The sequence below is a fragment of the Cyprinus carpio genome, chromosome B1 (genome assembly GCF_018340385.1).
Source record: "Cyprinus carpio isolate SPL01 chromosome B1, ASM1834038v1, whole genome shotgun sequence".
Classification (NCBI taxonomy): Eukaryota; Metazoa; Chordata; class Actinopteri; order Cypriniformes; family Cyprinidae; genus Cyprinus; species Cyprinus carpio.
Genome location: NC_056597.1, coordinates 10,979,030 through 10,993,772, shown reverse-complemented (window position 1 = coordinate 10,993,772; position 14,743 = coordinate 10,979,030). Strand labels below are relative to the sequence as shown.

At 38.0% G+C, this 14,743-nt stretch overlaps 1 protein-coding gene across 17 annotated transcripts in view; it reads right to left on the bottom strand.

Annotated features, from left to right (window-relative positions):
* LOC109087252 (teneurin-3-like) overlaps positions 1-14,743 on the bottom strand; it is a 497,439-nt gene that overhangs the window by 228,120 nt on the left and 254,576 nt on the right. For 16 of the 17 annotated variants that reach the window (XM_042716547.1, XM_042716552.1, XM_042716548.1 and 13 more), the window contains one exon: positions 10,528-10,597. The exons of the other annotated variant lie outside the window; for it this stretch is intronic. The gene's annotated coding sequence lies outside the window, so the exon portion shown is untranslated. The remainder of the gene's footprint in view (positions 1-10,527; positions 10,598-14,743) is intronic. 17 annotated transcript variants of the gene reach the window in all.

Here is a 14,743-nt window from a genome sequence, read left to right as displayed (position 1 = left end):
GAAACAGAGCTTATGTGTGTCTCTCTGAAGTGTTCTGAACTAATACCACCATTAAGTGAATTTAGGCAGATTTAATTTTCTACCGCTAGCTAGAGAAGCACATTCTGCTAACACAAACACTCACTCACTCTCTCACACATACACACACACTTTAGCGGCCTCAGCCAGGGATGTGATAGGACACAGCTGGGAGGTCAAGCTGACAGTAAGATGGAGCGGGTGTGTGAGACCTGACTAAATCCCCCCATACATCCAGTCCTGGACACACAAACACAGGGTAACCTGAACTCACAGAGGCTACCGTCACCTATTTACTCAGTCTCACTTTACACAGGGCCTATTTGCAGCTAGAGGCAGGAAGAAACATTCTCACAACTACCGTGTGTGTCACCGTACTTCTCATCTGGATGTATAGAGAGTGTGAGAGTGATCGATAGGCCTGTCTCGCTCTGGCACTACAGCGTGTAGTGTGCACTGCAGCTGCGCCCCGCTCTGGTGATGCATCACAAACCAAGGGAACGTCTGAAATATCTCAACGGTAAGCACTTTTGTACACACTGGAGTAGATACGCATGTGAGAGACAACAAATATGCCGTGAGAGGGAAAGACAAATACAGAGAAAGCATGTTAAAATTACTGGCCACAGCACATGAATTCTATCATACGCAAACTGGAAAATTGCTAAATGATTTAGCTGTGGCCAAACAAAAGAACACAATCCACAGTTAACATTTGAACTCATCTCAGGGCTTCCAATTAATCCAAAAAATTATTTTGTATGAACACAACATCGGCACTCACACAAACACACACAAAAGCAATTTAGCACAATGGACAGTAAACAGACTACTGAGTTGGGAGAAAGAGGGTTCCTCATTATAATAGAATAGGGAGGGAGACTAATTCTTTATTAAAAGTGGCGAGAGAAAGAGAGAGAGAGAGAGAGAGAGAGAGAGAGAGAGAGAGAGAGAGAGCACTAAAATAGAGAGAAATACAGCACTAGTACTACGCATGTCTTGAAACAAGCCAATTACTAGCAGCTGAGTACAGCACAATAAATTTAGGCTACTGGCCTGGAGGAGTGCATCTATATGGATGAATCTGATGAAATTTTATTTTATAATAAAATATAATTTAAAAAAAATGGAATTATTATAAATAAAATACTGTATAGATAAATAATAAAAATTTGTCCTCACAGTACTGAATCCATACACTTTGTTTAAATTAGTTTGTCATTTACTTTATCTAAATCATCACAAATTAACTGCAAGACAAGCTACCATTATGTATAAATACTTTACCATTTATTTACTCACAGCACCATAATGTAGATTACATTTTTGCATTATGCTAAATTTGAGCAAATTATATTTAACACATACAAAAAATTACACATCTGGTCCAAAATAGTTTTCATTTTCTTAAAGTACAAAATGTAAATATAGATTTTCTTAATTTAGTTTTCTTTGAAATTTGGACTGGATATGTTATTGGCAGGTTTCGTGAGATTCGCCCATATGATGGTGCAAAAGCCATACTGAATGACAACTGATATTAAACCATACTCAGTCAGTGGACAACATGAAACAGATGCTTGGGTTAAACAGCTCAACGCTGTCTCTTTTGTATGACATTTTATGTAAACCAGAACTTGGGACAATGATGACTATAAATGTGTTTTCCTTCCTATTTATTAAGCTGAATGCCACAAGATACACAGGGCTAATTTGGTCTTTGTTTTAGCCTCAGAGAAAGAAACATTCCCCTAGCACACACACAGACAGTATATACACAGATGACACAAATCTAGAGTCATAACTCAAAGGCAGAGCATTGCCCTAAAGCTCCCACACACACACACCACACACACACCCAACTTTCCTTCCTACAGCCTGCCTTCAGATTCTAACTATACAGTATTTAAAGTACACTACCAATGACGTAATTACACACATTTAGAGCTTAGAATATCTCACTGGATTTAAAGGTAAGAAAGACAAAAAATTTAAATAAACAAAATATGAAAAGACAAACAGACACCACTGAGGGCCATTGCTTGTTGTTAAAGTGGGGAAGCACACATCACACATTACTTAAAATAAATACTCTCTTTCTGTTTCTCAAAAAAAAAAAAAAAATGCTTCCACTACTCACTGTATTTTTTTTTATTTTTTAAATAATATTTTACAATAGAAATAGCAATAAGCTTTATTTTTTTAATTAAATATCAAAAATAGTCCGTTAAATATATTTCCATTTCATTTTTGGCCATCTATTGCAAAATCAGTGAGAACTCATTCAGTTATAATATTAAAGGCAGAACAAAAATACAGTTATTGAAATCTCATGTCTAATGAGTCAACATCAATCTTTGCCGCTTTCAAAACACTGATACAGCTTTCTGCCATACACAAGTCAAGCACAGTACCCTATGCACAGATTCATGTAGATTAAAGCGGATCATGAACAGCATGGCAGAGCTGCATTATATTAATGCAAACACTACGAGCAAATGAGGTGAGACACAAATCACAAGCTATTTGCAATTCTTTGAAGTGCACAGATACTTAAAAGCCATTTCCCACACAATGACTAACACAGTATCCAGAAATAATGAGCCTGTGCGAGAGTGTGATTTTCTAGTGTGTGTATACAGTCATCAATACGGTCGTTTTTGCGAGGTGATTTAGCATTCTGTTTAGCGTGTGTATAGAAAATGTAGACTGGCATTCTGTTCACTAGGGAACATGCTCCTTAAAGGCTTATCTGTATTAACAAAATAAACTGTGAATCATCTATGCAAGCTGGAAGAATGTAGACTAAGAGGGAGAACTAGATGCCTGGTCCATTACTTGGGGGTGGAGGGCAAGTTCAGTCACTCTGTCAGCTAAGCATAATGGAAAACATGCCTCTCGGCCCGACATGCCTTAGTCATGTCCAAAAACATGGCAGAGGGACTGGAAAAACAAAATCTTGGAAACTAATGTAAAAGCAGCTAGCATTAACAAATAATGTCAAAGACCTCAACCTCCACCAACACAGAGCCACACACAAGTCTGTGAGAGGAGACACCTGGCTCGCCTTTCACACCTAAATATAAAGCGTGAAGACTCAATCCACTTTGAGGGCACAATTCTCAACAAAATGTCCCGCACATGCCTCCGTGCAAGTGAAAATCACTTGCTTGACATGCTAAGGGTCATTAAAGCCCAGACACAGGTGGGTGGACAAATGTCAACAGCACAGGAGGCTGTGGTGGAGCACAGGGAGGACTCTCATTAAACTCTGACAAATCCACACTTTTAGAGAGGTGCGCCTTCAAGCCTGGAACTCGCTGCCGACACGACCGGGCTGCTTCCATCATGGATGGATGAGAGAGCCGGATTCAGTGCTAATCACTACAAGGTGCCTGTGGGTATTGTGTTAAAGGAACAGAGCAAATCTTCAAAATGATACAGATGTTTCATTTGCATTTTTGAGGTGCTGGAGATAAGAAATCAATGACTGGATATTTCATATCAGTTTGTTTTCAGGACGTTCACTATTGTATGGTGCCCAAACCACGCACATACACAAACCCACCCATCTACATAAAAAAAAAAGCTTTGAAATGAAGCAAGAGAACATCAGAAGCTCTAATAGAGATAAAACAGGAACAATATCACAAAACAACGCCCCAAGGAACATGAAAATCACCACATATCAAATCGCTGGAATCAAAGCCAATGATGTTGTCGCTTTAATTTGGCAAAGCCCGCAGCTAGGACCAGATCCAGTAAAGATGAAAACTACACACGTGTGAGAAAACAAACACTTTAGTTGGTGGCCATTTATTTGCAGTCTTTTATTACTGCTGGGCATCTCTGGTTATCGGCAGGCAGGCGGAAAAAAAACGGATCTTTCATTTTGCGGCAATTGTTCGGTGGTGAAAACGGTGGAATGTTTGAGATCTGTACTATTGAGCACATGTCTCTGGGGTCTGACTGGCTTTATGGCCGTTGGTTTAATTGTGAAATACAGTGAGTGTGCCAAGCCAATGAACGGGGCTCTCTGGTCAACACAAGCACTGCAGTAACAGTTACAAAAGTTGAGCTCAGTCGGTGAAAGCAGTGCTGGATGCTGATATTGATTGGCTTGCCTCATGGTTTTTGTGAGTGACAGCCAGCTCTATGGCTGTTGATTAACACCATGTAAGATGCTCAGAGTACTTTGTGACAAGATGAGTAGACACTCTTTTTCTTTCACACTCTCTATGTCTCTTCTTTTCTTTTGGAGTAAAAATTATGCTGATCGATCAGTACGGCGCTTTTAAAAAAAGTTCTAAAGACGTGGTTATTGGTGCAGAAAAACACCCTTTGTGTGAAAAAATGGCGTGCGTTGGAAGGTGGGGGTCCAGAGTTGTGGCCCTGAGTGCTTGGAACAGTGCAGGAACACATGAGAGGAACAAAGTCCATGGCTCTGGGAAAGAACCCGTACTGCTATGGATATAAAGCATTATCCTTGAAGATATACAGTCTTCTAGCTCTAAGGACTTTTAGGCTTTTATTCACTGCCAGTGAACTTTTGCTCTCTCTTTCTCTCTCAGATTCCAAGATAGAAATCACTATCATAAAAGAATCACAGTCCTGTTGATTGTAAGCACACATCTCTTAGTAAGCGCTAGTTGCTGGTTGATGGCGAGTTCGGTGCTAAATAGACCTGTCACTGCTGTGGCTCTCCTGTGAACCTTATGCGGAAAGGCTTCCAGATGATGGCGGCATGAATAGAGAGACATTCCTCTCTCCCCACTCAGAGAATTCTTCGTTAGGATGGCTGATAAATCAATGAGGACAATGTTTTCTTTGGGCTAATTGTTTGAACAGTGTAAGGTCATTTACTGGTAACGCTAAAGTGTCCTGTTAGGCTGGGTGCCGGGCCGTAATTGACAACATGTCGGATGGAAAGAGGAAATAATCTGATCCCTCTTTGCAAACTGACTCCGCTGACTATGTCCAACTGTGTGTACATAGGCCTGCATGTGTGTGTGCATAAGGGGGAAATGTTAGCTATGGTTAGCATACATCCCCTCGAATGCTGAAGGGTAACCAGGTGCAGTCTGTCTCCGGAGGCAACGGGATTAACCCAGTCCTCTAGTGCCCGTTTAATAAAGTCATCCCACTCTAGAGGCCTCAGCTCTACAGGGAGAGAGCAAGGGAAGTCTGTAAGGATTCCATCGTCTTAAAAAGAGCATTCCTTCCCTTAGGATACAGTGGAAGAACAGCGTTGACACACTTTTGACAGTTTCAAAGCACATACTGCCTGAGCATTTACTATCAAGAAACATTAAAGAACACATAGTGTTTCAGATAAAACACTGTTACATGTATACCGACATACAGTGCTTATGAACCCGTTCAATAAAGTCTTCAAGAAGAGGTTTTCTCTGAATATTGCATGAAAACAAATCCAAGATAGCATAGTTATCCATTAATGCACTATTGAGAGAATGAAGAGACGTTTCATATTAAGTGGCATTTATAAAACGAAAAAGAAAAGTTGTTCAGTGAGTTTTTTTTTAAGTCATTAAGTGGATTATGAATAAACTACTAAAGGTAAGTACATGGTATCCCTAGTAAAAAAAAGCAATACATTTAAAATACAATTATTTCATACTATGTATAGTTAAAATCTATTAAAACATTTACTGACATATCGCTCGAGGCTTACTGACATAAAAATAATAATTACACTTTATCAGGAGTACTACTTGTGCACAATGCACATTTCTTAATATTAAGCCTAAAATGTGTTTTAATGCCACTGTGGATCAGGATTGAATGATCTTTGAATAATATGTCTTTTTAATACAATATATTACAAGTGTACCTGAAGTATACTTGCAATATTTCCACTTTAGCACAATCAAATATACTTCAGTATATCTTTAATTGGACTTCTGCACTAAGTGCATTAAGTACAAAATTAGTTGTTCCAATTTAGCAGTCTTTAAGTATACCAGTTTAGTATACTAAAAGTACAATTTTTATTAAGTACATAAATATGTAGATGTATTTTTAGTATACTTAGCATGAAATAAATGTATTTTAAAAACATTTTAGTATGTTTATTTTTCACTAGGAATAAAGATAATTTTTTTTATTTAACTATTTTATTTTTCCAAGTAAGACCTTTTTTTTTGAGACAAATACGTGTGACTTGAACAAGAAAATCCCTAAGAATATCTAAAATAGAAATAAATAAATAGCCCCAGAAGAGGATATATAATACCAGTAAATAAGAAAAAAATATCTTTAATAAATAAATTAATTGTTCTAGAAGACGGTTAATAATACCAAACCACTAATTACAGAGAATAATTAACAAAAGGGATTTAATTTGGACTAGTGACAGAAGACTAAGACTTGATTTAATCATTCAGTTATCCTCACTCTTAGGCATTGGTTCATGGAGATGCTGAGGATTGGAGTTCTCTAAGAAATGTCTGTGTCTAGTTCAGCCATTTTTGCCTGTGGGAACATGACACTTATCCATAACTGTGAGACCCTTTACAAAATCGGAGGCCTGAAGCACAAGGCCGTTTACTGCCTGTCGAGTGAGATAGCTTTTGTGGACACCTTGCTTTTATCTCTCAATTTTGCATGCGTTCAAGTCTATGTATTAAACACAATCTACAGCACCTGTTGAGTGTTTATGAAAGCCACATCCATTTGATGCACATCGGAAAAATTCTCTTCACTGCGTGATCCACTTGAAACTCACTATCAGACTGCTGCACAACAATAGAATGACAGACATGTGCAGTGCAAAGCAGTGGGAACTGTCACGTCTATGAGTGGGAACAGTGCCCCTCAGAGTGAAAAATGCTACTCACAGTTAGCAACTCATTTTCAAACCGGCATTTAACACCAAACAGCCACTCTTGATTAGCGAGTAGATGATTCCATTTAAGTTATCCAAACAGCTCTTTGGCACCGACACAGAGTTAATGGCATATTGACACACAGCAATTAGTAAACATGACACTCCACATCCTTCAAAGTACTTTTCCAAATTTGCACATTCAAAGTAGTAATAATAATAATAATAATAATAATAATAATGGTGTCGAGTGCAGGAGGGGGTCTTGTATTTGCTAACAAATGCTGTTCTCCATCCTGAGCAGGATAAATGTCATCGTGAAGGAGGGCCCCTGTTGTATGCAGACTGTGCTAAACCTGAGTTAGCAAAATACACTTGGCTCCATCTGCAGAGACAGGCCGTCATAGTGTCTCTGGGCCTGCGGTGTTTAATTGCTCTCCTGACAAGAAAACAATAGCCAAGGTGCAAATCCCCTCATTATAAACATATGCGGTGTGTCAGTCATGCTAATCTTCCTGTTGTTGGTTTATTGAGTATTAAGATAATCCCAATGACAACACTAACGGCCTTCGCCCAGCGAACATCCAAATCCTTTTCAATAATGTAGACTGTCAATGTATTTAAGTCTTTACGCATGTTATTATCTGATCAGAGGACAGGAGTTTATTAGGGTGATTATCTTTATTTAAAACAGACCTTGAAAGTATTTGTGGAACTGACTAATGCAGAGAATCATGGTTTAACTTTGGTTTGAGGATTTGAACAAATCCGTAACTCTAAGTACGAAACTTTGGCACGTAACTCACTCTGCACGATCTGGACTACAGACACGAACAATACTTTGAACTGTGTGTTTTTTTGCAGTCCATTTCAATTTTCGCAATGGTTGACGAATAAAAATCTTTTAGAGAGCCTTGAAGATATTCAAAAATAATTTTATTCCTAATTTCCTCAATAGAGAAAATGTATTTACTATAGTACTTACAATCTTGCACTGAAGACTGGAGTAATGGCTGCTGAAAATTATTTTTTTTTCCCTTCAGATTTAAAAATATATAAACTAATTTCATAATATTACAGTTTTTACATAATATAAATGCAGTCTTGGTGAGCATAAGATTAGAAAGATTAGAAAGCCGTTATATATTTGCATATATTTGCATGTATATCCAACAACAGTAGCATTACAGTGTGACCTTTTGTATGCGAGTATCAAAGGGCAAGATCATGTGTTTGGGTGTTTAGATACACAAGGCTCATGTTGCTCCAAGCCAAAACTGCCACAATGTGGCTAACTGCCAACTAAGGGCAAACACAACATTAAGGAGCTTTTCTCAGAAGTTCTCTCTTTCTCTCTCACACACACATATCTCCCAGTCCACATCAAACCACTCAAACACAATTAAACCTGCTCTCCATTGTGCAAACTGTAAATGAGATAAACAGTGAATGCATATTCTTGTTGCAGGCATGTTGTCTGGACCATTAAACAGACAGACCAAGATCTTATCAGAGCCCGTGCGTCCACAGAGGAGCGTGTCATAAAAATGAGAAACTCTCTCAGATAATGAATCTGTCAGGTCACAGGCAGTCAAATATTGTAGCACAATGGTGTCTCGTTGCCATGCATGTTTAATTAAGCTTTAATTTCCCATGGAGCAGCCATTACGTCGAAACGAGGGGCCATTGAGACTGATGTAACTCCAATATGGCCACCAGGATGAGGCAAGCGTGACTGATGCTCCAAATTGGGAACTTGACCCCAGAGCAGGAGGTTGAGTGGAGCGTGTGTGTCATACAGAATTCAACCACATCACGCTTTAAACAGGATGGCCCATAGGAGACAGTAAATAATGCAGTACAATACAGCAAAATGCTATTTTCACTTACTGTGCTGTCAGTGATGTGGTTGGCTCACAGAGCATTTGCGAAGGTGTTATGTAGAGGAGATGGGTGGACTTGACTCGGACCAAACTACAATTATTTTTGGGTTCATTTTGGATGTTCACACACACATAAGAAAATCTTCTCTCTTGGTGAGAGCGAGTGCTCTTTTGTGGGACAGGGTGGTGTTGGTAAAGGGCTCTCTTCACTCTGAAGTTGATTATGATAATAGCTGATGATTGCAACGATGTAAACCGTTTTCTAATTGCTCATCAGCGCACGTCGTTCTAGGTTGATTTGAAACGGCTGCACATCCGAGCCAGGCCCGCTCGTGATGACAAGAATCTCTGGCAAATTTAACACTCCCTTTCCACCTTTGAGTTATTGTCACAGGACACGAAACAGTCAATAAGTTTGAAACTTGAAGGGTACAGTTATTCTCTGAAGAACTTCCCGTGACTGCCGCTTAGTGGTCCTGTGTGATTTCTGCTCTACGGAAGACTAAATTGAATCATCAGAACAAAGTGCTCAACTCAAACTGCTGCAGAATACGGCACTGAGAAGAAACAGATACTTCATTAAGAGACAGAATAACCAAATTGCTGGTCTACAGTTTGCTTTACCAACCAGCACACTAATCTCACAATCAATTCCTAACTGGAGTCAATCTGATCTAGAATCAGCCCTAGAGGGCTCTTTTTTACGGGATAACAAGAAGCGTAATGCCATCATCACTTACAGCTAAAGCCACTGATGAAACGCATGAGTTTGGCCATAGACTTCTTGTTCTGGAAACAAAGCTATAAATGTCCAGTTGATTTATACATTTGTACCTGTCCAGTTAAACACTAAAATTATTGTGCATTGACTAAACCACAAGTTACAACCAAAACCACTCCATGCAGGCCAACCTCAAAAACCAGTGGCTCTCGAACACAGTTTAATACAGCCTACTGGATAAATGGGACAACACTTCTGGGGTGTCACAAAATAGATTTCACTAGGTTAGTGCCAGAAAGTTGTAGAACCATAGACTGGCAGTGGCATGCATGTATTCTTAGCAGTATTTAATTAAGCTTAGAATGACCCGTTTAACATTTTTAAGGCCTCTAAATCTCAGACGGATAAATCCTCCAGCACTTGGAAGAAAGAGCGCTGACACATGTGGAATTGCTGGGATGGGTCGCTTTCAGCTAGGTCACAGATACTCCCTCACGGATCCAGAAAACCAGAATCGTGTGGGAGTATATTGTGAGCATGTGTTTGAAGTGCAGCAGAACATTGTTGATGATTGTTAAAGTCCTGGCTGTAAACTGAACAAAATGTAAGCAGACACAGACAGGGAAAATGCTGCATGATTCTTTTACTCCTGAATCACAATACTTGTTATGTCTCAATCTTTTCAACTAGAAGCTGTTCAACTAAAAAATAGTTCTTTAAATCTTCAAGTTGTGCAAAATACATATGACTTTATTCTGTTCTGTGGGAAAAAAGTGAACTATTCTAAAGAATCTATATGCAGCTCTTTTTTCATACAGTAAGAGTTCAGAGTTCAGAGTCATCACAGTTGTTTGTCTGAAAATGTGAAATAAAATAAAATAAATATATGAATGAACATGCTGTAGCTCAAACAACTGGTGTTCTATGGTCTTTTGAAGCCAAACAATAGCTGTTTGTGAACAGATTAAAACAGACCACTGATAATCTTTTTATTTTATATTTTCAAAATCTAGCATTACAGATTCTGTTACTTCTTTTTTTACTATTGAAAAAGCTCATACCTTTTGACAAGAGGTGGATCCAGGAGAACGACAATCATACAGGGAAGTTGGAGTCAAACAAATATGCAGCCTAACCAGTGGCAAAAAAGAAAGAAAGAAAGGTAAATATTTTGATATTTCACCAATGTTAAGAAAGGTTTAGGTAAGAACGCACCAAACATGCCATAAACTGTACACCTTCAGAATATTCTAATTGCCAAGTTATATTAATTCCTACATTTATAATGGCGAAAACTGTGTTCTGTTTCTCACAAAAAGTTGGAATAAGGCACAAGTTACATGGACTGCTTTTATGATAATTTTCTAGTGTTTTTTGGTAATTTCTGTGACTTGACAAACATGATGACAGAGTTTTATGTGGTAAACATTCCATATAGCATCCATATATCATTTAACCTGCATGTCTTATTTAGAATGTTTGTGTTGCACAGAAAAACAATACATTAACATACATACATATGTTTAAATCAACATGGGGAAGATTTTTTTTTTTTTTTTTTAAATGAACTACTCCTTTAAATGTCATTTATCTAGCACAAGTTGCTGTCTTTGAGGTGATTTCTCATGTTATGGTGATTGTTCATAGAGATAAGCAGCAATGCAACTAATCAAACAGATATGGAGGATTCCTACAGTTGGCAGAGCTTCAGGACATCTGGGCCAAGAGCTTAAATAGATTTGTCAGAGCAAGACGCCGATATGCTGTTAAAACAGCTAAGAACACACAGAAACAACCACACACAAACAGGTAAGACACAAATTGTGTGAATAGCAACACCAGTCTTCAGATGGAGTAAAGGATACTTGGGTTTTACTGAAGTGTGAAGTGTCTACTTTGACAAGTAGCACTTGACAGTCATCTCAATGCCAACAGTACATCCATTTAACATAGAATGACTCTGAGCTGCATACTGCTATCCAAACAAGAACAAAAGATCACTTTACTTATATTATGTTACTCTATTAAAATAACCATGTATTACGTGTTTGTCAATATTATCAGTGAATGGAAATGTGCAAACCTAATGTAACAGTGTGTGTGTGTGTGTGTGTGTGTGTGTGTGTGTGTGTGTGTGTGTGTGTGTGTGTGTGTGTGTGTGTGTGTACTCCAGGTGTGCTGATGAATAGTTGTTTCAATTACCCTTTATTTTTCATTTTAGACATTAAGCGCACTTGTCTGAATGAGGAATATGTCAGTGGATACTAGAAAGCCACTCTCTTTTTTGTTGGCATGTAGAGACTGAGTGTGAAAAAAAATAAAAATAAACTGGAAATAAGCTGTAAATCAGAACTCTCCTTTTACAGATACCTCACACCAGTGATTTAAAATTGCTACCTCTGTAAATAAAAAAAGTGCTTGTGATATATTATCCTAAAAGGAAGTTGGGTTTACAAGCACGTGGAAAAAATTGCCAGTGGGTCTCAAAAACATGTGCATGGTAACTCTGAATTAAATTCAGCCCTCCTATGACCTCAGTCTAAAAACATGAATGTGTCAAAAGCATGTGGGGCTGTTGAAGCCTTAAGCGAGTTATCAACAATGAAAACAAACAGCAAACTCTGCTCTGGAGACGAAAGTCACTATTGAATTTGGTGTTCGTTGAGTGCCCGTAGCTACATCAAGTGAGTGGAAATCTCGGTGTGTGACATCTTAAGGAAAAAGACAAGCTTTATTGTTTGGTTAAAACCCAACGCTGCGACATGTGGTCGTGCATAATGGCGCCTACTCCAGGGACCGTGTGTCTAAGCACCAGCCGTAGTGGGATATCAGTATATCAAAGCTTTCCTGGAGAATACAGTACAGTAAGAGCTAACCGCAGTGGGTCTTCCTCAGGCCCTGTGGTCCTCCGCACAACAGCATTCAGCCCCACTGTGCAGCTCTATCAACGTGTGTGTGGTGATGGATGGATAACCTTTACTGGCTTTATCTGCAGTATTCACTATGGAGCTGCTAGCTGTTGCAGTTAGGCATTATTGAAAAAGTCTATCAGAGACCTGCACCACAGAGAACATCAAAAACCTCCTCAAATATGCAAAGATTCTCTCTTAGAATGAAACTACAGGGTTGTTGTGACTTTGCACAAAATCGCCATTGTTATACTGTTGCTCCCTCTCCATGCAAGTAAACATATGGGAATGCAGATAGCAACTGTAGCACTAGCACTAGCACTCTGAAGTATCACTGTGATGTAATTTTCCATCATTTTAACAGACATTCCCAAGGCACTGCATGGCATTTGACATTTTTATATTTTACTTAAATATGAACACATTTTTCAATCTATTATTCATCTTCCTGAATGGTTTATTTTTACTAAGCAAAACACAGTTTATATCAAACTTTCTGGTTAGAAAAAATAAAATAAAAAATGCACAGATCAAGGGTCAAAGTTTGATTAGTATGGCCTTGTTAGCCCCTGCTGGTAGATGCTGTAACTACACCATCTGGCCCATAAATGTTGCCATTTCTTGGAAATATTTGCTTGGGACTGTGCATGTTTGGATCCTTTTCACAGACTGTGATGATGTGTATCCATAGTTATCATCATCGCAAACCTAGCAGAGTTATAATATATTTATTTCTTTTTTTAATTGTGATGTACATTTATAACACTATACTCATGGGTGCCCATAAGTTTTTCAATCTCATTCTCATAAAGAACACCTGGAGATTTGGTTTGGCACTCATACTGTGCATAGTGTAACTCATTAAATATAACTATAAAAGTAAAATAACAATTATAGTAATAACAGTATTATTGCGCTTTGTTTAGTTAGTTTAAAAATTAAATAAACAAAATAAATAAAGTGTGATAATACAATTATATTTTAAAATAAAAAGAAAATTATTTTAGAGTACACTTGAAAATACAACGCTAATATTTTCATTTTATTTATTTGAAATTTCAAACCTAAAATCAGCCTTGCTGCGTCTGTGCACTGCCAGTTTTAGAGCTGCTGCATCAGTGAATGAAATGTCAGCGCGTAGACTAGATTTATGCTTTCAGTTCGAATAAAAAACGTACAGTTAGTTGATCTAAAACGGCGATTGTGCATTAACAGCTGTCAACCATGTCAGTATGCAAATGAGTGGCCTGCACTTATTTACCAAGCGCATTTTTTATTTTGTTTGTGCACCTGCACCTTCAGGATATATAACCTTGACATTAAATTACAGAAAACTAATTAAAGCTGCTGTGTTTGTAATACAATGGCTGAGAAAGTGATATTTTACATCTTTTTCTTCTCTGACCACTGTAATCTACCTTTTGGAAAGTCATAAATCACTAGCATTTGCTTTACTATACTTACTATACTATACTTTTTAAAATTTCTAATTATTTATTTATTTGCTAACTGGATCAAATATATATATATATATATATATATATATATATATATATATATATATTATATATATATATATATATTTGTTATTTTTTCATTCATCACAATAGAAGTTTACTCAATAATGATGAGAAATATGAAAAGGGTCTATTGTGCCATCATTTGATCTTAACTGTGGAGCATAAAAGAGGGTCCCAGAACTGGGTGCCCATGATCAAAAATGGATGATTTTAGGCTGCTTACTTCCAAGGGGTCTTGGACCAGCTGAGCAATTGCAATTGAAATGAATGGGAATGCTAACAGACAGCTTTCTCCAGGCACTGTAGAATACCTCGGTACAGATGCTACTGTATGCATTACCTTCCTCGACCTGATCAAACAAGCAGACGTGTAAAAACTACATGACTCGCCCTGTGACGGGGGGCGTTTGCAGCAAAATCAATACATGTATTATGAAATAAAAAAGTAAGAGAGCTTGGCTGGCATGTACCTGCCGTCGAGGGAAATTAGCTGTTGACTCGGCCAGCTCAACCTCAGACAAAGGCTTTTCTCCCTTTCTGATGTGCCCTGCACAGTGCAGGAGGCTGGTGTAACCTGGGAAACTACAAAATCTTGTGGAGGTGGGAAAAAACAACTCATAAAAATGAAAGGATTAAATTTTCAAACACATATGCACCAACCACTTTCTATCCTGGTGTGTTGCAGTCTATTGACAGCATATAATATTTCATTTAATCATTCAGGTTGCTAAAAATATAAGAATGTCCCCATGAAAAAGATAGCAGTGATATAGAAGGATGGAAAATGAAAAGCAGATGGGAAGATTGCCGTGGCGCTGTCAAGACAAGAAGACCATGTGGAGCTGATC